The sequence below is a fragment of the Cetorhinus maximus genome, chromosome 23, assembly GCF_964194155.1.
Source record: "Cetorhinus maximus chromosome 23, sCetMax3.hap1.1, whole genome shotgun sequence".
NCBI classification, from domain to species: domain Eukaryota; kingdom Metazoa; phylum Chordata; class Chondrichthyes; order Lamniformes; family Cetorhinidae; genus Cetorhinus; species Cetorhinus maximus.
The window spans coordinates 48568523-48590832 of NC_135901.1; the positions used below are offsets into that span (position 1 = coordinate 48568523).

Genomic DNA, 22310 nt, shown 5'->3' on the forward strand with positions numbered 1-22310 from the left:
ATCAGTGTGCTACATAAATGCAATTGTTGTTGTTGATTTGGACATTTATCATCGCTGAGTGAAAATCCTGTAACTCCTTACCAAACAGCATTGTTGGAACACCTTCACCACAGTGACTGCAGCGATTCAGGAAGAAGGCCCACCAACACCTGACTAACAGACAACTGGGGATTGACAATATCTGGTGGTCTTATTAGTGACACAAATACCAAGAAACGAGTTAACAAAAAATCTCGGAAAATAAGGCACTGTAGAAAGACTTGTTACTAAAGCAACACTCTTAAATTGAACGGACGTTTGTCACTCTGTTCTCCCACAGGATCTACCTCCTTTAACAGCCTTAAACACTGGAAATTGCTGGGCCAGACTGGGTTGCAAAGTGCTCGGGGTTAACCCCAGCAGCTTCTCCTCCAATTCCACTCCAGCTCAAAATTGATGCAACAAAAAAGACCCCCATTCAACACCCACCCTAATTTAAACCGGCTCCTAATTGGTCTGCCTGTGTTTCCAGACGCGCCTGCATGAAACAATAAAACAAAAGCAAATCTCTGGAAGACTGGAACTGAAATTAAGAGCTAAACTGTTTTAAATATCCAGCAGGTCAGGCAGCATGAACAGATTAAGAAACAGAAGTAGGGGCTCAGGTCGCTGACCTGCCTTCAGGCTGCACGATAACTCTCGGCGATGGCCGTCGACTAATGGCGGGCAATATTCCCACAATGCTATGCGCCCCAGAAACCGCTCTATCTAAAAGTTATTAATTTCCTGTTGGAAGGTCGGTTGCCGCAATCGGCAGGTGGCAACTATGGCGCCGGGAGAGTCAAGGAGGTGAAGAACAGCAGCAAAATACAGGAGGATGATCACCCGCCTTTATTACAGAACAAGAAGCCGCGCATCTGCGCTTGCGCACACACACCAGGGCCGGGACTAACAACTGTCCCGCATCCAGAATCACCGGGACCTGAAGCCTGGAACTGGGAGTGGGAGAAGCGGGAAGAATGAGGAGAAACAACATAATCCAACACTCACAGCAACCTCCAAACCACCTCCATTCCCGGGATAGTGAGACAGAGTTTAGAAACACTCTTTTTTTTTTGTAAAAATATACTTTATTCATAAAAAATCTTCAATCACATTCAAAACCATTTCAAAAACAACATTACAAGGGTACAATCCAGGTTAAACTTTTACAAAATGTATCACCAGGTGCATCAGTACAAACAATATTACAATCATTTACAGCCTTTCATTTTGATCTGTACAGCCCGAGGGGCTCTAAACAGTTCCCAGTCTCTCGGTGCGCTGTGGTAGAAAGGTCTTAGACAGCGACCCTTCCCCATTGCGCCTTGGCGGCAGCTGCCCCAAGCTTTAGTGCGTCCCTCAGCACGTAGTCCTGGACTTAGTTTAGAAACACTCTTTTTTTTTTTTGTAAAAATATACTTTATTCATAAAAATCTTCAATCACATTCAAAACCATTTCAAAAACAACATTACAAGGGTACAATCCAGGTTAAACTTTTACAAAATGTATCACCAGGTGCATCAGTACAAACAATATTACAGTCATTTACAGCCTTTCATTTTGATCTGTACAGCCCGAGGGGCTCTAAACAGTTCCCAGTCTCTCGGTGCGCTGTGGTAGAAAGGTCTTAGACAGCGACCCTTCCCCATTGCGCCTTTGCGGCAGCTGCCCCAAGCTTTAGTGCGTCCCTCAGCACGTAGTCCTGGACTTTGGATTGTGTCAGTCCGCAACAATCGGTCGGGGACAAATCTTTGTGCTGGAAGACCAACAAGTTTCGGGCAGACCAAAGCGCGTCTTTCACCGAGTTGATGATCCTCCAGCTGCAGTTGATGTTTGTCTCGGTGTGTGTCCCTGGGAACAGCCCGTAGAGCACAGAGTCCTGTGTCACAGAACTGCTCGGGATGAACCTCGACAGCAACCACTGCATCTCTCTCCAGACTTTCTTTGCAAAGGCACAATCCACAAGGAGGTGAACAACGGTCTCTTCCCCACCACAGCCACCTCGAGGGCATCGTGCAGAGGGGGTGAGACTCCTGGCGTGTAGGAAGGATCTGACGGGGAGGGCCTTTCTCACCACCAGCCAAGCTACGTCTTGGTGCTTGTTGGAAAGTTCTGGCGATGAGGCATTCTGCCAAATGACTTTGACAGTCTGCTCGGGGAACCATCCCACAGGGTCCACCCTCTCCTTATCCCTCAGGGCCTCTAGGACGTTACGTGCTGACCACTGCCTGATGGACTTGTGGTCAAAGGTGTTTTTCTGCATAAATTTTTCCACCAGGGACAGGTGGTACGGCACGGTCCAACTACTTGGAGCGTTCCGCGGCAGCGTGGCCAGACCCATCCTTCGCAACACCGGGGACAGGTAGAACCTCAGCACGTAGTGACACTTGGTGTTTGCGTACTGAGGGTCTACGCACCGCTTGATGCAGCCGCACACAAAGGTGGCCATCAGTATGAGGGCGATGTTGGGCACGTTTTTTCCCCCTTTATCTAGAGGCTTGTACATCGCGTCCCTGCAGACACGATCCATTTTCGACCTCCAGATAAAGCGGAAGATGGCTCGAGTGATCGCCATCGCGCAGGAGTGTGGAATGGGCCAGACCTGCGCCACGTACAGCAACAGCGAGAGTACCTCACACCTGATGACCAGGTTCTTACCCGCAATGGAGAGGGAGCGTCGCTCCCACATGCCCAGTTTCCTTTTCACCATAGCCACTCGCTCCTTCCAGTTTCTAACGCATGCCCCGGTCCCTCAACACGACTCCAGTGAAACTTCCACGATGAAAGGGGGAGCAGTGACTGTGCCTGCTCTGATATAGCCCCAGACCTGTCACTCAAACCCCCCAACTCCGCCCAGTTCACAGCTCAACCTACCAGCTTGCAGCTTCATGCACCTTGACCCCGCCCGGTCCAGGTGTGGGACAGTCCAAGGTGAGTTCTTCGTGTAACCAGGACAGTGGGGGAGGGGTGACCTCCCACCCTGTGCTTTGTCCCAAATGGTTCCATCCCCCCCTCCCCCAAGGCCCACTAAACACTGCATGCAGACGGCTGATGGACCTTGGGTATCCTCACTGACCTGCACAGGTACATTATGCTGCACCCAACCCCCGATACACTCTGTAAACAAGTTGTTTTTCTTTTTTTCTGCTGCCCCTTCGCGTAAACATCTTGTTTTATACAAGTTTTGTTTAAGACTTGTTCAATCTTGTTTAATTGCAGGGCTACGGGGCAAAGGCAGGGACGTGGCATTAGGTAAATTGTCCCTTCAGGGGGGTAATACAGACACGATTGGCTGAACGGCCTCCTTCTTTGCTGTAACCATTCTATGATTCTCTGACTTGTCCCTATCGCGCTGCTCCATTCAAAGTTATTCCCAACTTCTGCTATTGTCCCTGGATCCCTGTTTAATCAAGTAATTCCTCCCCTTTCCCCTGCTCACCCTGTACAGTGTGTGTCAGACATCCTCCGGACACCTCCCCCCACCACCATCCCGGCGCCATCCATCATCAGCAGATTTCTGCTTGTCTGGTTTTAGTTTATATTTACAGAATTGCAGGATTTAGCTTCAAACTCGCCTTAATTGAATCCAGTAAAACTGAAAAATTTTGTCCCACACAACAGGATAGATTATTTTGTTTAAAGTCAGAGCGAAAAATGCAGTTACTGTCCTCAATTAAAGAAGCTCTTCATTTTATTCTGCACCAGACCAGCATCTAAAACAGTGAACATTATCCCCCAGACCCGAATATAAAACAGTGAACAATATCCCCCAGACCGGAATACAATACAGTGAACATTATCCCCCCCCAGTCCCGAATATAAAACAGTGAACATTATCCCCCAGACCCGAATTTAAAACAGTGAACATTATCATCCCAGGACCGAATATAAACAGTGAACATTCTCCCTCAGACCCAAATATAATGAGACTGGAGTTTCATGAGACCGAGACTTCTGTTATCGATGTGGCAAATTAATTTGGGACAATCTCTATCTTTACAAACTTTCACAGTCTACAATCTCGACATGAATCTGAAAATGCTGGAATTCCTCAGCAGGTCAGGCCTTCATCTGTGGCAAGAGAAACAGAGTTAACGTGACAGCTCTGTGACCTTTCATCTGACTGAGAATATATAGAAATGTAACAATTCATAACCAGATCAAAAGGAGACGCTTTATAGACTTCGGGAATCAAAATTTGAGTTCAACAATTTTCTATCATAATCTCTGCCCTCATTTGTTCCTTATTTCTTTGAGTCCTAGTTTTCCTTTCTTATTTCTCTCATTTTCTTCACATTGTATTCAGACTGTTGCTATCGTGCCATTCACACCTAATCTAGAAGCAGCTTTTGTGCTTTTATTAGTCCCATTACCACTCCCTTTGACCTTGCATCATGAAACCTTTTGTCAGTTAATCTTTCCCGCCCTGCAGCCTTTCTTAGACCTTTCCTTCTGTTCCTCTTCCATCTCCCCCGTTTCAATGGCTCACAGACCTGAAAAGTTAATTGTGTTTCTCTCTCTACAGATTCTTCCAGACCTGCTGAGTGTTTCCAGTTTTTAATCTTTTCATTTCATGTTTTAAGCATTGCAGTAATTTTCGTTTCTCCATTCCAAGCACTCTACCTGACATTATTAATAATTCAATTCAGTTACTCATAAATTAATTTATCTGTACTTTATGTCTTGAAAACTGATTATTTATTGAGCTATTTATCAGTTATCAGTGTCTTTAAATGTTAGAATTTCACAACTCCTTACATTTTCCCCACACTTCCTGGCACTAATATTAAATCCTTAGTGATCTTAAATGGAAGGGTCAGCCCAGCATTGACAGACCAGTCAGTTTAACCTCTGTGTGGGAAAGCATTTAGAAGCGGCAATTCAGGTTGAAATTAGGTCACTTGTACAACTTGTTCAGGACAATCGTGTTGAACTAAATTTCTTGAGTTTTTGATAAGATAACAGAGAATGTTGACGAGGGTAACACGGTTGATGTGCACATGAACTGCTAAACGACATTTGATACAGTGCCAAGTAACAGGCTTGTCAGCAGAGTTAAAATCCATGGGGCAGAGGCAGCACTGGCTGTGTGACAGGCAACAACATGCATGGTGAACGGCTGCTTTTTCAAATTGAGGAAAAGTATACAGTGGGATCACAAGGGGTCGGTAGTCAGACTACTGATTTCTTGATATATATTAATGATCTAGACTTGTGTGTGCAGGGCTGCATTTCAAAATTTGCAAACAACACCAATTTTTCAATTTGTGTTTACAGTGGGGAGGATGGTGATAAACCTCAAGAGGACACAGACAAGATGGTGGAATGGGCAGACAGGTGGCAGATAAAATTTCATTCAGAGAGGGGTGAAGTTATTCATTTCGGTAGGAAGAACAAGGAGAGGCAATATAAAATAAAGGATACAATTGTAAACAGAGCAGTTTAATCTGGGGCTATATGTGCACAAATCATTGAAGATGGCGGGGCAGGCTGAGAAATTAGTGAATAAAACATGTGGAATCCTGGGCTTTATGAATACGGGAATAAAGTACAAAATCAACCAAGTTAGAATGAACCTGAATAAAACACTGGTTTGGACCCAACTGCAGTATTCTGTCCAATTCTGAGCTTTACGAAGAATGTGAGAGTGTGGAGGAAAGATTTACGAGAGATCGGAACTTCAATTAGGCGAGGTGAAGTAGTTTGTTATCCTTGGAAGGGGAACCGTTCTCTTGCATCTTTTCTGGATCCTCTGTCTTCACTTCCTTCCGAAATTGTAGCCATTCAGTGGCGGTGGTGTTAAAAACTTTCTTTCATGTAATGTGGGCAGGGACAGCATTTGTTGCCCTTGAAGCAAGTGCTTGCCACACCATTTCAGAGGGTTATTAAGAGTAACCACATTTCAGTGTTGATCTGGAGTCACATGTCAGACCAGGTAAGGACGGCAGATTTCCTTCCCAAAAGGACATTAGTGAACCTGGTGGGTTTTTATGACAATCGACAATGGCTGAATTGTCGCCCTTATTGAGACTCGCTTTCAATTCCAGATTTAATAACTGAATTTAAATCCCACCAGCTGCTGTGGTGGGATTTGAACCCCTGTCCCCAGAGCATCAAGCTGGTTTTCTGGATTATTAGACCAGTGACATTCCCACTGTGGCACCGTCTCCCCCAATATATATTTTTATTTATTTGTAGCCAACAGTTTAGTATTTGTCAGTATTTTGTTCTATGTGGTTTCTATTCTGCGTTTCAGACAGTTTCATGCGCGGCCATCTTGTGGATGTAACAGTGAGTGAGTCCATGGGCCATTTACATATTCAGGGTGAGAGGTGCTGATCCTCAACCTCTGGCGATACTTCAGCCTCACAATCCTAATCTCTGGCTGCCCAGTGTAAAGTGGGGGGGGGGGGGGAGCGGGGTGGTGGGTTTGTTAAATCAGAGAATCTTCTCCTGTAACTGTTCATGGGCCTGTTTAACACAGGGATTTCTAGATCCAGGATGGGTCTGGTCACACTGGCTGCCGACCTCTCTTCCATGGTCTTGTCCGTGCCCGCGGGTCCCTGGTGAGGGAACATGCAGTATCCACCGGTACGCTTGATACCTCCCACAACCGGTGGGCACCTCAGGGTACAGAGTGTCTCGTAGACACTAGAAACAACATTCTGGTTTATTTAGGAAGGCTCCCTTTGCTTTTGCTGGGACTTTGTTGCTGATTTGAATTTCTTTCAGTTTGCTTGGACCACATGTTTGGGTGAAGAATGTACCAAAGAAACTCGAATTTTCTGCTTTGAATTTCTATCCTGTACATACAGTGAATATTTTTGTAAACTCCTTTTACAGGGTACAAGAGGGAGATGATTTGCAGATACGAAACTCAAACCAAACATCATATCAAGATCTGACAGAGTCACTCGATTCAGCAGGAAACATAGAAAATAGGAGCAGGAGTAGGCCATTCGGCCCTTCGAGCCTGCTCCACCATTCGTTATGATCATGGCTGATCATCCAACTCAATAACCTGCTCCCGCTTTCTCCCCATATCCTTTGATCCCTTTCGCTCCAAGAGCTATTTGTAACTCCTTCTTGAAAACATTCAAGGTTTTGGCCTCAACCACTTCCTGTGGTAGCGAATTCCATAGGCTCACCACTCTCTGGGTGAAGAAACTTCTCCTCATCTCAGTCCTAAATGGTCTACCCCATATCCTCAGACTGTGACCCCTGGTTCTGGACTCCCCCACCATCGGGAACATCCTTCCTGCGTCTCCCCTGCCTGGTCCTGTGAGAATTTCTTAGATTTCTATGAGATCCCGCCTCATTCTCCTGCACTCCAGCGAATTTAATCCCAAGTAACTCCATCTCTCCTCTTATGTCAGTCCTGCCATCCCAGGAATCAATCTGGTAAACCTTCGCTGCACTCCCTCTATAGCAAGAACATCCTACCTCAGATAAGGAGACTAAAACTGCACACAATATTCCAGGTATGATCTCACCAAGGCCCCGTATAATTGCAGCAAGACATCCCTGCTCCTGTGCTTGAATGCTTTCGCTATGAAGACCAACATACCATTTGCCTTCTTTACCACCTGCTGCACCTGTATGCTTACCTTCACCAACTGGTGTACGAGGACACCCACGTCTCGTTGCACATTTCCCTCTCTCAATTTATAGCCATTTAGATAATAATATTCCTTCCTGTTTTTGCTACCAAAGTGGATAACCTCACATTTATCCAAATTATACTGCATCTGCCATGCATTTGCCTACTAACTCAGTTTGTCTAAATCACACTGAAGCATCTCTGCTCCCTCCTCACCGCTCACCTTCCCACCTATCTTTGTGTCATCTGCAAATTTGGAGATATTACATTTAATTCCCTCATCTAAATCATTGATATATATTGTGAAAAACTGGGGTCTCTGTACCTATCCCTGCGCTACCCCTCTAGTCACTGGCTGCCTGCCATTTGGAAAAAGACCCATTTATTCCTACTCTTTGTTTCCTGTCTGCCAACCAGTTTTCTATACCTCTCAATACACTACCTCCAATCCTATGTGCTCTAATTTTACATGCTGATCTCTTATGTGGGACTTTGTCGAAAGCCTTCTGAAAGTCCAAATAAACCACATCCACTGGCTCCCCCTCATCAACTCTACTAGTTTCATCCTCGAAACATTCCAGTAGATTTGTCAAGCATGATTTCCCTTCCATAAATCCACGCTGACTCTGTCCCATTCTGCCACTTTATTTTTCCAAGTACTCAGCTATTAAGTCTTTTATAATGGACTCTAGAATTTTCCTCATGACTGACGTCAGGCTGACTGGTCTACACCCCCGACGTTGGACCTGAATATCATTGATCTTTGACTGTGGAAGGAGAAATATTTGTCTTTTCTGTCTGTGGGAAAAGATTTCAAACGTCAGTGTGACTGGGAAAGCACCGAGACACAGACACGCCCGAGTGAGAGTGCTCCAGTGAACTGACTGTGGAAAGAGCTTTAACCTGTTACACTATCTGAAAAAAAACATCTCACCATTCACAGCGGGGAGAAACTGTGCAAGTGTTCTGTGTGTGGACAAGGATTCAACTGATCGTCCAACATGGAGAGACACGGGGACACTGACACCATGGAGAAACCGTGGAAATGTGGGGACTTTGGGAAGGGATTCAGATCCCCATCTGTGCTGGAAACTCATCAGCACTCTCACACTGGGGCGAAGCTTTTCATCTGCTCCGATTGTGGGAAGGGATTCACTCTACTAACCCACCTCACTTCACATCAACTTGTTTGCTCAGACATGAGACCTTTTGAATGTTGCGACTATGAGAAGAGCTATAAAAGCAAAAGGAATCTGCTGATACACCAGCGAGTTCACACTGGGAAGAGGCCATTAACCTGCACTGACTGTGGGAAGGGTTTCACTCAGATCAGTACCCTCACTTCACATCAATTTGTTCAATCTGACAAGAGACCTTTTAAATGTTCTGACTGTGAAAAATGCTTCAAAAGCATAAAGATTCTGCTGACACACCAGCAAGTTCACACTGGGCAGAAACCATTCAACTGCTCCAAGTGTGGGAAGAAATTCACTCAACTAACCCAGTTCACTTCACATCAACGTGTTCACTCTGAAAAGAAACCTTTTAAACGTGCCGACTGTGTGAAAAGTTATAAAAGCAAAATGGGTTTGCTGACACACCAGCGAGTTCACACTGGAGAGAAGCCTTTCACTTGCTCTGTGTGTGGGAAGGGATTCATTCACCCATCCCTCCGGCTGACACACCAGCGAGTTGACACTGGAGAAAGGCCATTCACCTGCTCCGTGTGTGGGAAGGGATTCAGTCATTAATCCACCCTGCAGAAACACCAATGTATTCACAAGTGACTCCCGGGGCTGGATTCTGCTGTTATTGTAGCTGCAAATCACATCCAGGACTGAACCATGCTCTTTCCAACAGTTGGGGTTTGTTTCTGCTGATTTTAATAATACCTGTAACTGGGCTGGAGTTTAATATCCTGGATACAGGTTAAATCAATCAGCTTTGTGTCAAACATTATCGACATATTAGTCGAGGCATTGAATGCAAGAGCAGGGACGTTATTATGGAGCAGTATAAAGCATTAGTTAGGCCACATTTGATGTACTCTGGGCAGTGCTGTTTGCCACACTATAGGAAGGATGTGATTGCAATGGAGAGGGTGCACAGGAGATTCACTCAGGATGTTGCCTGGGCTGGAGAGTTTCAGCTATGAAGAGAGACTAGATAGGCTGGGGTTGTTTTCCTTGGAGCAGAGAAGGCTGAGGGATTAACTGATAGAGGTGTACAAAATTATGAGGGGCATAGATAGGGCGGATAGGAAGACATTTTTCTCTTTAGTGGAGTGGTCAATACTCAGGGGGGCATAGATTTAAGTTTAGAGGCAGAAGGTTTAGAGGGGATTTGAGGATTTTCTTTTCACCCAGAGGGTGGGGTCTATCTGGAACCTGCCGGTGAAGCCTACATCCCATGAATGAATTTTAAAAGAAAGACAACGCTTTCATCCCAGAAATCAACTGAGTGAACCTTCCCTGAAATGCTTCTAATACAACTCTATCCATCCTCACGATTACCCATAACTATGTTATCATAAGGTGCAAATGGTATGAGCTGGAACTTGGTCTTTTTTATTTTTCAATCCATTTGCTAACAGAATCTGCCCCTCCCATCCCCAGATTCAGACAATGATTAACTGAGACTCAGTCTCTAATGGCGGCCTTAAAAGTGGAAAATCCCCAGGTCCAGGTGAAATGTGGGACTCAGTGCCTGAGGGAGTGGTAGAGGCAGGAACCCTCACAACACTTAAGAAGTATTTAGATGAACACTTGAAACACCACAGCTTACATGACTACGGGCCAAGTGGTGGAAAATGGATGAGAGCAGATGGGCTTTGATGATGACCACTGCAGGAATTCACCAAGGCTCCTTCAACAGCACCATCCAAACCCATGATCACTACCATCTAGAAGGATAAGGGCAGCAGATAGATGGGAACACAACCACCTGGAAATTCCCCTCCAAGTCACTCATCATCCTGAAAGGGAAATATACTGCCATTCCTTCACTGTCGTTGGTTCAAAATCCTACAAGTCCCTTCCTAACAGCATTGTGGGTGTAGCTACACCACATGGACTGCAGTGGTTCAAGAAGGCAGTTCATCACCACCTTCTCAAGCGGAACTAGCGGTGGGCAATAAATGCTGGCCCAGCCAGCAAAGCCCATATCCCATGAATGAAGAAGAAAAAACAGGGCATGAGAGATTATTGTGGCCAGTAGAATGAAACAACGTTTTAAATTATCAATACAGTAAGACCTATTCCAGATAAAAATTGTCTCTCAAACATTCAGGAAAGAATTAAACACCTTGAACATATCAAAGTGAGTCAAATTAATTTGAAGAAGGAAATAGAATCTGGATTTAGAAAATATCCACGAAGAGGATGTAGGTTAACAGAGAGCTGAAGAATCTTTAAAGTCCGTGCATGAACTTCTGTTTGAACCAGATGTAATTACAACATGTCAATAATTTAGAATTGTGTGGGATGATCAGCAGATGGGGAGGATGAATCTAAGTCGATAGTTATTACATTTTAGTGGAAAAGTTTTGACATTTATTCTTGGTGGCAGCTCAAGTGTTTGTGTTGCTGATTCTGATCATTCTAGTAGCTTTATTATGTAATCTACAGTTTGTCATCAAGAAATTAGGAAAACAAGCTCGTAGCTTAGAAATAGTGGTTAGTCAGAAATCAGTTGTGAGAAGTCAGAAAGGATATTCCCTTCTCAAGGTGGAGAGATCTGTGAGAAATAATTGTCTAATTAACTTTATAAAATCTTCAGAAATTTAATGAACATTACAGAAATAGTTCTCTCTCTCTCTTCCTTGTTTAGGATGAAAGATTCCTGGGTTGATAAACATAGGACAGCGTACCCTTATGATAACTCATCGGGATGGTCTCAGTAGTTATGGGATGGAATTTGTAGTGGTGATTGAAGACAACGGCTTTTGTCTTCAATTTTTAATTGGAGGAAATTTCAGCTCATCCAGTACTGGATGTGGGATAAGCAGTTTGATAATTTAGTAACAGTGGAGGAATGGAGAGGGATGGTGGTGAGGTAGAGCTGGGGGTTGTCAGTTTACATGTGTAAAGTAACACGGTGCTTTTGGATGACGTCACCTAGTGGTAGCATGGAGATGGGAAATAGGAGGGGGCAAAGAGACATCCTGTTTTTAGGATGGGTCAGGATGGTGGATTAAAAGGTGAGAGGGACAGTACCAGAAGAGAGTGAGACAAATCTGTGAATAATATCAGCTAACACGGAGAAGTTGGGTGATCAGTAGATCAGTGAGAGTGGGGTCAGTACAGCAGAAAGTGAGTCTCATGGACACGATGAGCACTGAGAGGGCATGAGGGGAGATGGGAGAGAAACTGGAGAAAATGTGGGTTCAGGGTTCAGACAGTTTGTCCCGGTGGGCTAGTGGAAGGGAGGGAAGCATCAGAGGCAGCTGATTGGATTTTCTCAATCTTAGTGACAAAGAAGCTCCATGGGCAGAATTTTGCCCTTGGCGTGCGGGCTTGGCGGGGGCGAGTGGGGCAGTCGGTAAGCTGACCGCTGCCTGCAATCAGGCCCGGAAGGCAATTTCATACTGGGGGCCAATTAAGGCCTGCGCTGTGTGAAACGTGAGCAGCAGTGCTCAGTGCTGCCTGTGCAGGCGGGGGGAGGAGTGCGAGCTGGGCGAGTGTGACCTTTGTGCATGCACGTGAGACCGAGCTACATAATCTCCCTGAGGCAGAGAGCTGTCTCAGGGAGATGGATTGACTTGAAAAAATATAGACATAAATATTCTTTACAGGTTATGAAACATGTCCCCTCACTGTCACGTGAGCAGGAATACGTTCTTAAATAATAAGATAAAAGCAAAATACTGCAGAGCAGCACTTCTTCAAGGTAGGCATTCCTGGAAGAGAGTGGCAGTGAATTAAATAAGATAAAAGCAAAATACTTTTGCAAAAAAGCAAAACTCTGTTTGTCTCTCCAGAGATGCTGTCAGACCTGCTAAGTTTTTCCAGCATTTTCCGTTTTTGTTTCATGCTTTTAATTCAAGTGTAAAATTTGATTTGCTTCAGGTGACCTCGTCCCATCCGTGGATGAGGTTTCCTGAAAAAGGTAAAGGCCTCTTGGCCTTTTCGCCCGCCCGCCAACCATTAGGTTCGATGGGCAGCGTAAATTTGAATTTAATTAACTTCTTAGTGGCCTTACAGGTTTCTTAATTGTTCGTGAAATATTGCGGGACTGCGCGATGATGTCGGGACTCTCGCCCACCGTGCGTAATTTTCTGCCCCATGAGCTCCTCACACTTGTTGTCGGAGGTGAGGCTGGAGGAGACAGGGGTGAGGAAGACCCCTTCAAAGGGAGCTAACTTGTGTCTGAGAGATTAAAAACACTTGACACATGGTGAGTTTAACACAAAGATGATTTATTTGACTTTTATCCAGGATATTACTCCCTATAACTGACCTGGAGTTTATTAACATCAGCAGAAAGAGACCCCCATGAACATGGTTCTGTCCTGGATGTGATTTCACAACAACATCCAATCACTGTAGTTACTTGTGAACTTGCTGGTGTCTCTGTAAATGATATAAGCGAGTGAATCCCTTCCCACACCCGGAACATGTGAACGGCCTCTTCCCAGTGTAAACTCGCTGGTGTCTCAGCAGGTAGGATGACTGAGTGAATCCCTTCCCACACTCAGAGCAGGTGAACGGTCTCTCCCCAGTGTGAACTCGCTGGTGTACAGTGATTTGAGATGATCGCCTGAACCCAGTCCCACAGTGAGAGCACCTGAACGGTCTCTCGTCAGTGTGAACACGTTGATGGGACATCAGTTCCCCGGAACTTTTATAGCATTTCCCGCAATCTGGGCATTTAAAGGGTTGCTTGTCAGTGTGAACTCGCTGGTGTGTCAGCAGGTTGAATGAGGTGGTGAATCCCTTCCCACACTCAGAGCAGATGAACGGTCTCTCCCCAGTGTGAATTCGCTGGTGTTCAGTGAGTTGAGATGCTCACCTGAACCCAGCCCCACAGTGAGAGCACCTGAACGGTCTCTCGTCAGTGTGAACATGTTGATGGAACATCAGTTCCCCGGAACTTTTATAGCATTTTCCACACTCTGGACATTGAAAAGGCCTCTCCCCAGTGTGAACTCGCTGGTGTATCAGTAGATTGGATGAGGTAATGAAGCCCTTCCCACACTGGGAGCAGGTGAATGGCCTCTCCCCAGTGTGAATTCGCTGGTGTACAGTGAGATGAGATGAACGTCTGAACCCAGTCCCACAGTGAGAGCACCTGAACGGTCTCTCATAAGTGTGAACACGTTGATGCACGTTAGTTCCTCAGAACTTTTACAGCACTTCCCACAGTCTGAGCATTTAAAAGACCTCTTATCAGTGTGAACTCACTGGTGCGTCTTCAGGCTGGATGACTGACTGAATCCTTTCCCACACTCGGAGCAGGTGAACGGCCTCTCCCCAGTGTGACTGCGGCGATGAGTTTCCAGCTCAGACGGGAATCTGAATCCCATCCCACAATCCCCACATTTCCACAGTTTCTCCCCACTCTGAGCGGTGCCTTTTCCTTCCATGTTCAAAATCCGATGATATTCATGTTACGGTAAATTGGGCGACACTGTCAAATGCTGATGTGATGTTAAGTTTCAGTTTCCCGACTGCAAATCCTCCTCTTCCAAAAACCTGTGAAACTGATTTAAAACAGAAAAAAGGGAGTGAGAGAGAACCCACAAAAACACAAAGGCAGGTTGTGAAATTGAGCTGAATGAATCTGGGAATTTGTGGGGCCGGCACTAGGAAAAAGTGACCATGAAAACTGCTGGATTGTCATAAAAACCCAACTGGTTCACTAATGTCCTTCAGGGAAGGGAACCTGCCACCAGTCTGGGCCTACACAAGACTCTGGCCCACAAGGGAGGAGAGGGAGAGAGAGGTGGGAGAGGCAGCGGGTGAAGGAATACCTACAACACAACAAGAACTTTGACAAAGTCTCCAGAAACCTCAACCTCCACCACCGAAAGGACCAGGGTAGCAGGTGTTTGCGAACACCATCACCTCCAAGATCCCCTCCAAGTCACACACTGTCCTGACTTGTCTGGATGAACAGAAATTTCCTCCATTTCAATATTGGGAAGACTGAAGCCATTGTCTTCAGTCCCCACTACAAACTCCACTCCCTGACCACTGGCTCCATTCCTCTCCCTGACAATTGTCTGAGGCTGAATCAGATATTCATAGGGACATAGGAGCAGGAATAGGCCATTCAGACCGTTGAGCCTGCTCCAACATTCAATCTGATCAAAGTCCTTTCCCACACTCTCCATATATCCCTGTATGTAATTGCTCAACCTGTCATCCATTCCTTTGTTCCGTCTAGACTTAACTATCCGAACACACTTCCGGCCGGCCTCCCACATTCAGCCTCCCTGTAATCCAAAACTCTGCTTACTCACACCAAGCCTTGTTCACCCATCACCCCTGTATTAACCGACTTACAAAGCCTCTGGGTTAAGGAGCACCTCAATTTTAAATTTCACATCCTAGTTTTCAAATCCCTCCATGGTCTCTCCCTCCCTACCTCTGTAATATCCTCCAGCCTCACAGCTCTCCGAGATAACTGCACTTCTCTAATTCCGACCTGCTCAGTGTTCCTGATTTTAACTGCTCCACCCTTTTTGTCTCCCCCAGCAGCTGCCAAGGCCACAAGCTCTGGAATTTCCCCCCTAAACCTCTCTACCTCACTTTCCTCCTTTAAGATAATCCATAAAACCTACCTCTTTCAATGAGTTTTTGTGCATCTGCCCTGATATCTTTTCAGGTGGCTCAGTGTCAAATGTTGCTTTCTAACACTCCTGTGAAACACCTTGGTACGTTCCATTACACAACAGAATTAATTCATTACCATTTTAGGGTGGGCAGAATCTGATGGTCAACATAGGCACTAAAGTGGAAGAGAGATGGACTATAGCGCAGGATAAACAACTCCTGAAAGATACTGTGGGAAGATAAAGCTGGGGAGCCAGCAGCACATGGTCAGGGGATGGGCAGCAGTGGAAACCTCATTTAGACACATTTGGCAGAAGGAACATTAAAATCCTAAACATAGTTAAAATATATCCATTATTAGGGACAGAGAAAGTTAGACAATGGCAGAGAGGTGATCAGGGAGGGCAGAGGTGAAACAGAGCAATAGATGGACATGGATTCAGATCCATAGTAAAGGAGTCACGCCAGCCCCAGAGCCATGAAATCTCTCATAGATAACAGAGAACAGCACTAAAAGCCCTAAACTGTTGATGAATAGTCAAAAATACTCAACTCTGAAATAATTACAGTTTTTAAATTTAAAATCTCCTGCTGGATCCCACAGCTGGAAAGATATCAGAAGCACTGGAGTCAGAGAAAAATCTCCCAGTTGAGGAAATACCCGGGGAGCGGGGTGATGTCACAGTGTAATTGTCGGTGTGTGATGATGTCACAGAATAATTGTCGATGTGTGATGATGTCATAGACACGAACACAGAACATCCGGGTCTGTGCAAACCAGTGATCACCACACATTGTGAAAGACGTGAGGGTCCTTGAGAAAGTGCAGAGGAGATTTACCAGGGTCAGGGATGAGGGATTTTAGTTGTAAGGTTAGTTTGGAGAAACTGGGGTTGTTCTCCTTGGAGTAAAGTGGATTGAGGGGAGATTTGATGGAGATGTATAAGTTTATGATAGGTTGAGATAAGAAACATGAAGATGTTCACATTAGTTGATCACAAAAGGTTTACGGATACAGACTTAAGATTTGAGGCAAGATCTATAAGGGGGATGTGAGGAAAAAACTTTACACAGTGAGTGATTGAGTGATCCGGAACTCAGTGCTTACACTCAGAGGCCGATAATATTCAGGTCCTGATGAATCAAGTGACTCTGTCAGCTCTTGATGTGATGTTTGGTTTGAGTTTCCCGTCTACAAATCCATCCCATTGAACATCCTGTAAAAAGGAGATTATTAAAAAACTCTGTCACTGTCAGTCTAGGATAGAAATTGCGAAGAGACAAATATTTCTCTTTGTTTGCGTTTGCTTTGTGTAAATCCTCCCCTTCTAACTGTAACAGGAGTTTCCAAAATCCATCCCTGTCAGTCCAGGATTCACAATATTCTCTCCTCCTGCTACCTGGACGAGGATGACGGCGCATGCGCCCTGCTGCACAGCCGCTGCCCCCGGGCCGAGCAGAGGGAGAGACCCAGCCATTTCCGGTCTGTTCACCGCAAATGCGGGACCAGTAGTTTTATATTAAGGCTCTGCGGCCTGTACCAAGTGTTTATGAAACATCCCTGCCCACTCCACTGGCTCCATTCCTCCCGCCCACCTACTAACTCTGTTATTCTGCTGCAGTCGCCATTTTCTCACCACGTCGCCGGCTCCGGTCACGGGACAGCACTGCGCATGCTCAGATAGGAGACTGCAATGCGCGGGTGCCAATTACGCTTCGCTGTGCGCATGCGCAAGGCCTTGGCGTTCTGGGTAGAACGCCTTCTGTCCCGCTCTGAATGCTGGGTCCGCCATTCGAGAGCGATATTCTTGCATGTAAAATTATGTTTCATGTTCCGATGATGATCGGACGCTTGGAGAGAAAATTTAAAATTTTTAATTCGATTAATAGAACAGTCAAAGTACACGGGCCATAGTACAAAGTACCATAGTTCTGTCCTGGGTGTAATTAACAACAGAACAAACCCCAACAGTCCAAGGTGAATTCACTGGATTCTCAGCAGTCCTGGTGAAGAAGTGATTTTTCCTTCCATACGCCGAGCATTTAAACTCTGCTTTGTCATTCAGAACGTGACTGTTGCGAATTAAATTCTTTGAACTTTTAAAGCTGGATTGTTAACAGGTGGCCAAACTGAGAAAATCCCTTCGCAGAGTTTTCTCTAACAGATGTGACTGCTACTGTGTCAACTATTAAAGTGACACCTCAATTAGTGTCAGCTGTGGCTCAGTTCATAGCACCCTCGCCTTTGAATCAGAGGGTTGTGGGTTCATGTCCCACTCCCGGAAACCAAGAACTGTGATTGTACTCGAAAAGAGTTGCAATCTGTGACTGTTGGTAACTCGAACGAGTTTCCTACAGGTAGGAAGTAGACGATAGTGAAACCTCATTGGCTACAATACTACCACTTCGCAAAGCTAATGGAGTTTCCCCAGACAAGCGGTGGTCTAGCAAACGCAAACTGTTCACACTTGTGGTGAGCAAAATGAATTGATTTCAGCGCATTGTACTTTCTCGCCTGGGATTGAGTTTATCAGTTATAGCTCATTTTCTACAATTATATTAGCAGATTGAAACATTATTTATCTGCTGGAATGTTGAAATGAGAAGGAAAGGCTGATGGGATGGGAGTATGCTAATCCTCCCTCTGATACCTTGTGAAGTGAAATGATGCCCTGTCTACAAGGAGCACGTGTCCAAGCTTCCCAGAGGGTAGTTTAAACGGTTGTGTTAACCCACTCTAACATAACTAATAGTAACACTACTTTGAACCTTATTTATAAATAATAATTTTAGGAAACTCTGGACACAGTAATGGCTACTTATGCATTGTACCCAGTTCAGACTCAGTGAGGGGCAGTGGGAGCAGAGAGAAGAGAGTTTCCTACTTCATGTTGACACATTATACCCAGTTCAGACTCAGTGAGGAGGAGTGGGAGCAGGGAGGAGAGAGTTTTCTGCTTGATGTTGACACATTATACCCAGTTCAGACTCAGTGAGGGGCAGTGGGAGCAGGGAGGAGAGAGTTTTCTGCTTCATGTTGATACATTGTACCCAGTTCAGGCTCAGTGAGTAGGAGCAGAGAGAAGAGAGATTCCTGCTTCATGTTGACACATTGTCCCCAGTTGAGACTCAGTGAGGAGGAGTGGGAGCAGGGACGAGAGAGTTTCCTGCTTCATGTTGATACATTGTTGGGAACTCGACAGAGCAGTTCTTATGAATCATGCAGCCTCAGCTGCTGATGCTGCTGAGTGCTTCCAGCTTTGTTTTTTTACTTTTAAATTTCATGATTCATCTTCTGCAATTATTATTTTTACAGATCTGTATTTCAATTGATCCCAGGCTTGTTTTCAATTTGTGATTAGTATTTTTTCTGTTTTGTGTATCCATGCACAGAATGTGAGACAGCATTTACTGCCAATCCCTACTTGCCCTTGAGAAGGTGGTAGTGAGCTGCCTTCTTGAACTGCTGCAGTACTTGTGGTGTAGGTACACCCACAATGTTGTAATTAGGATACAACCTTTCAGAGCCAATAATTAAACTTGGCTCAAATATATTAAGAGGAGAAATGAAAGCAAAATGTTACTTCAAAGGTACTGAAACATGATATTTATTCATGTGCTGATACAATTAATTGATTTATTAACCTGTGTGCGCTGCTCCACCTGTGTTTTCCAACCCATCTTTTGAAGACTCCAGCCGAACAAAGAAAGCAATCAAATTTAAATCAGCAACCTCGAACTTTATATTCACCCCTTTTCAGAATCAGGTGATTTTTTTTGTGCTTCATACAATCCAAAGGAAAACATTTTATTAAATGGAAGTGACTTCCATCCCATCTGAACTGGATATTCGTAAGTATTGCGCACGTGTCCTCTGAAGGCTGCGGCACATTTGTAACATTTAACTGTTACACTGGCCTCTGAGTTTAAGATCACTGCTGTAAATGGAGAAATCCAACTAAGATGATAGTTGTAACTGTTTGTAAATATCAGGCTCCAGGTCAGTAGCTGGAATTGTTTATTTTAGATTTTGTATGAGTAACACATTGTGACATTTGTTGTGTGATGTTTGATGTGTAACTTCTGGACGCTGGCTCCAATACTTTAAGCATATTTGTGAAGTTAAATGCTGGTCTGTTTTATAATGATTGGTGCACTAACCACCTAGTGTTCGTTTTCTTATTTTGAATGCAAAGTTGGGGCTGTTTTCAGGATGAGCTGTCTTTCTAGGGCCGGGACATCCGTACGAGTAATCCAGAGGCCCAGGCTCATGCTCTGAGGACACAGGTTCAAATCCCATCACGGCAGCTGGTGGAATTTAAATTCAATTAATAAATCTGTAATCACAAGCAATGAGACTATCATCAGTTTTCGTAAAAACACATCTGATTACTTATGTCTTTAGGGAAGGAAATTTGCCATCCTCACCTGATCTGGCCTACATGTGACTGATAAATAACAATAAATAAGATAAGCAAAATAAATAAAATAAGAACTAGAAAAAATGTGCTAAGTAACTGATTTCCTGGTGGTAATTTAACCTGGAATCACCATGGGTGACATTAATAATTAACACATTCCCATGACATCTCAGTTTACCAAAGTCTGTCCCAATGATGTGAATGATAAATGGGTTCTCACAATAGTGGGAGGCGAATTTATTAGTGAAGCTTCATCTATTGTACCCAATATTTCATACTGCCTTTTATCCATTGATGCGTTTTTGACATCTAAAAGTTTCAGAAATATTACCAAACAGAAACAGACTGTCACCTCCAACAAGTCTATGTTTAGATTCCCCAAAAGAATTAGTCCTAATCTCACAGACCCGCTAATCTGCCACGGTCTTTCTCCCCTTGTCATTCCATCAACTTTTTAACATGTTCTTCTATGTTGCCCTGGTCTCTGCTTCCATCACTGACTCTGTCACTACATTTCATAGTCTCCATGGGGAAAACAACTCATCCAGCTCAGGAATAGAGCCCAAATGTTCAAGTATTTCTCCCTCGCTGTACTTCCACACACGAGGCAGAATGCCACTGACTGAGCTGGATCCTTTCTGTCCCCTCAGCTCCAATCCTACCCTGTGGAGCGGACCAACAACAATTTTCACTGATTGACATTTAATCCAATAAAACATCGCAAAGCAATTCACAGGAGCATTCCCAAAGTTTGATCGTGACCCACCCAGAAGGAGATATTAGGATGGGTGGCCAGGAACGTGGTAAAAAAGGTAGGTTTTAAGGAGCATCTTAAAGGAGTGGAGAGAGAGTGGTCAGAGGTGGAGAGTTTGAGGGAGTGAATTTGGAACCTCGGCAGCTGAAAGTGAATGAGGGATGAAAATTAGATGAGAGCTTAATAGTGAATTGACTCTAAGTTTCTGAAATGGTCTGATCCATTTTTCAGAAGTGAGTCAAATTGCGGAGTCACAGGAAAGTATAACAAAGGAGGAGATGGTTTGACCCACTGTGCCTACAAGGGCAGTGCAACCAGTCCCACTTCCCCACCCTTTCCCCACACAGAAGGCGGTTTGACCCACTGTGCCTACAAGGGCAGTGCAGCCAGTCCCACTTCCCCACCCTTTCCCCACACAGAAGGCGGTTTGACCCATTGTGTCTGCAAGAGCTGTGCAACCAGTCCCACTTCCCCACCCTTTCCCCACACAGAAGGCGGCTTGACCCACTGTGCATGCAAGAGCTGTGCAACCAGTCCCGCATCCGCACCCTTTCCCCACACAGAAGGCGGCTTGACCCACTGTGTCTGCAAGAGCTGTGCAACCAGTCCCACAGCCGCACCCTTTCCCCACACAGAAGGCGGTTTGACCCACTGTGTCTGCAAGGGCAGTGAAACCAGTCCCACTTCCCCACCCATTCCCCACAATGCTGCAGATATTCCTCCTTCTCGTCTTCCCTTTTCAAGGCTGCAATTCATTCTGTTTGCATCATTCCATTTGGCAGTGATTTCCAATAAATCACTTTCAATTTTAAATAAAACATCTTATTGCCTCTGGTACTTCGGATACTCATCTTAAATCGGTGCCATCTGGTTATCGACCCTTCATCCATTTGAAGAAGTTTCTCTTTAATTTCTCTGTCTGAACCTTTCATGATTTTAATCAGCTTAAGCACAATTCCTGTTTTTCCTTCTCGGCTTACAGAAAAACAACCTCAGGTTCTTCAGTCTATGAACTAAACTGTACTTCCTCATTTCTGAATTTGAACGTGGGTTTGTATCGTCACAACCACGTTTTCTCCATGTCCCATTTGGGGGTAAAAACAAGATATTTTTTAGCTGAAGAGTTAATGGATAACAGCAGCATTGGCAAATTTTAGGGATTATTTTCTGGCAGTGAAAGAACACATATAAAAGCCTGGAACTGTGCAGCAGTCAATATCCAAGGGTGGAAAAAGAGAACATGTTTGGCTGTTCTCGATCTTCCGTCCTCTCATACAATTGTTTCATGTAGTAACTAATTACACCACGGAAACATGTACCAACGTGAGTTGCAAGATACCCTAAAGCTGGTATTAACAAGCTGAAGATTCAGATTGTTGCCACAATAATTGCAGTTGTCCTCATTCCGTTTCTGTTACTGATGGACAGTGATAAGATGCAAGGCACAAGGAATAAACTGACTAAAGGGATGATGCTGCGAGGCTAAATGTGGGTGGTAAAAGGATAGGTTTTTCTGCTTGATGTTCAAACCGGCAGAAATATCACTCCTGATCAAACAATCACAGCCGCTATTTCTAAGCAGCATGCCAAACCGAGAAGTGTAACTTCCTATAAATTTATATTTCCCAACAGCACGGTTGTTTTTTTTCACTCTCATTCTGCCATTTTATAATCCAATCCAGCGAAATATATTTTCTTACCTTGTATCCTGTTCGTTTGAAGTCAAGACATAGAGCAA

The 22310-nt window shown here is 44.7% G+C and overlaps 2 protein-coding genes and 1 long non-coding RNA gene across 3 annotated transcripts in view; 2 read left to right on the forward strand and 1 right to left on the reverse strand.

Annotated features, from left to right (window-relative positions):
• The window catches only part of LOC144698295 (uncharacterized), a 666343-nt gene that overhangs the window by 134476 nt on the left and 509557 nt on the right, over nucleotides 1–22310 (reverse strand). The window contains exon 2 of the long non-coding RNA XR_013580489.1: nucleotides 4033–4093. This is a non-coding gene — a long non-coding RNA (uncharacterized LOC144698295). The remainder of the gene's footprint in view (nucleotides 1–4032; nucleotides 4094–22310) is intronic.
• The window catches only part of LOC144698278 (uncharacterized), a 251559-nt gene that overhangs the window by 102456 nt on the left and 126793 nt on the right, over nucleotides 1–22310 (forward strand). The gene's annotated exons all lie outside the window — the stretch shown is intronic.
• Nucleotides 1–22310, forward strand: part of LOC144698279 (uncharacterized) — a 167259-nt gene that overhangs the window by 52048 nt on the left and 92901 nt on the right. The gene's annotated exons all lie outside the window — the stretch shown is intronic.